Source organism: Atheta coriaria, unplaced genomic scaffold (genome assembly GCF_025399875.1).
Source record: "Atheta coriaria isolate IRGN ID8LTWV9N9 unplaced genomic scaffold, Caltech_Dcor_3.1 hic_scaffold_5_pilon, whole genome shotgun sequence".
In the NCBI taxonomy this organism is placed as follows: domain Eukaryota; kingdom Metazoa; phylum Arthropoda; class Insecta; order Coleoptera; family Staphylinidae; genus Dalotia; species Dalotia coriaria.
The window spans coordinates 7348365-7350811 of NW_027045447.1; positions in this window are offsets into that span (position 1 = coordinate 7348365).

Sequence of the window (2447 nt, forward strand, 5' to 3'; positions counted from 1 at the left end):
GGTCTTGTTTCCACGAAATCGTGCTGTTCCTTAGCTTAAGAACATCCGCACACTTGCGTTACTACTAACAAGGCGCGTCCCTGCGTGATTCATGTAATATTAAGTTTCGGCGCAACGTTAATTAACTGTGCGCCATAAGTTTCGTGCGGGTGATACATGTGCGCAAGCATAAATCCACCAAACAATATCTATAACTATTAGCCGATTTAGTTAACTTAATCTCTAAGCCAAAATTAACCAAGTTCAATGTACCACAAGTAAGCAAACATATAATTTATTTATTGCTTTCTTGGGAGTATTTCTAGTGTTAAAAATAAATTTATTTTATATAACTTTAATCCTCTATATAAATTCAAAATTGATTTTGTAATAAAGAATGTTTGCCAATTTTTATGATTTTATGATCCGGTTTATGACACACAAAAAATATATATATATGGATTTATTTTTTATCTCACGTATAGAATCAATGGTTATAGTGACGTCCGCGAAGAGAAACACGTCGGACGTTGGCGTCAATAAATTCTGTTTTTATTGCGTTTTAAGCGTCGCAACGTGCTAAAAGGTCATTACAATGCTGCCGCCATTACGTTACATCCTATTTCTCTATCCTTGCTTTCCCGTCGTATTCAGGCGACTACTGTTGTTCATCTCAATGTTTAAAACGTGAATTCCGCTCTACTTTTATATATTACCAACGTTCATTTGTCGAACAATTTAAAATTTTTTACTTCTTTTGCTAAAAATTACTTTTGTCTTGCACGCTGTAAATTCTCTAAATACCGCTCTGCGTGTTGTGCGTTGCGTTAATCGCGTTTCGTTTTATTTCTCGCACCGCCATTAGTATTTTGTTTAGCGCTGATGTTTATGCGCTCGCAGTCGTTTCGTGGCAAAGTGTTTGTTTACGGTTTTCGGTGTGTTCTTCCTGGCTCTCAATGCTGCTGTGTGGACGAGCGCGTGCGCGCACACTGATGTTATTACTGATGTCGCTCGTTTGCGTCGCGAAATGGGAAAAAAGTATTCTTTATGTAAGCGCGCATTATTGTCTTTCGGAGTTAGTGGGCGAGACGTTTTCATAAATCAGCCGTAAACGCGACTCCACCGTCAGCCCGGCACCTCCACATAATCACAGCGCCAGCGAAAATCTCCGCCATCTTCAAGCTAGTGCAGAGATAGTAAAATGCAAGCCAGGAATAAAACACAACAATGTTACAAGCAGGCACGTCTGAAGAAGCGCAATGGTGATAATCGTAAAAGCTCTGAAATAAATGATAACAGGTAAAATATTAACGTAGTCGACAGTAAGAGTTGAAAAAATAGGTTATTATTATATTTCTTGATGTGAAAGTAATAGTTTTTAATATTTTAACACACTGTATGTTAAGCATATGAGTGTGCAGGGTATTGTTTATAAGAACTTTGAATCAGCGCACCGCGACTAAATCCTCAAGATTTTGCGCTTTCCCAAAGCTTTGTGCTACCTTCATGCATAAAAACATACAATGTGCTTTAATAAATAGAAAAAAATGAATGTAGCAAGCTTAAGCAGTAAAAATATCGTGTGAAATGATGTAAAAAATTTAATAACGCATTCATAGATTAATTTATATTGTTGATATTTGCGGTATCTGTGAAATGCAGTTGTTTAAACAATGTGTATATATTTAGTAGAATAGAATCTTGAAAATAGGTGAATGTTCATAAATGCGCTGTGTAGCGAAGGTAGCAACGTCGTCGTTGTCGAAGGAGTAAAAGCTTCGACGCTAAAGCTCCAGCACGGATATGGCGTACACACGTCGCGGCACCCGCAGTCAGTGACGGCGGCGTCGTTACCGCAATACGCGATTTCTGCAACGAAGCAACGAAAAGCCTTTAACGACCATGTCTTCTACGATGCGCGCGGCCGCGACGTCTCGTGCGTGCACAATAGCTCTCATTAATAATTAACGAGGCGCCACTTGGTGCGTCGCGGCGCTTTTATCTCCACACGGTCGCCTGTATATAATTACACGTAAAAATTACACTTCGGTCAGTGTTTCTTAAAAGAAAATTTAATTTCTTTTTACAAAAATGAGCCGTAATTACACATTGCTCCGAAAGGAGATTGTCAAATGCGCATTGATGTTGTTGCGAATGTTTGCCGTCGCTATCAGTGACAGTGGAACAATGAATGAACAAAAGACGCCCGCGAGATAAACTCGTATCGAATGGCTGGCGAATAAAAGGAAGGAAGAAGGAAGAAGCAGTGGTATGGTGGCAGTAGCGGCATCGAAAAGCTAAGATAATAACAAGTCGGACCGGCGTACTGGCGACGCCTTCCGTCCACGGCGCCCAGCATCCACCAACACAAGCGGCGGGGGCAGAAGTGGTGAACGGGGGGCGGTGTGTGTTAGCTCGGAGACGGCGAAGCGACGCCGCGCGATTTAGTCCTGCTGCAGCCGAGTCCC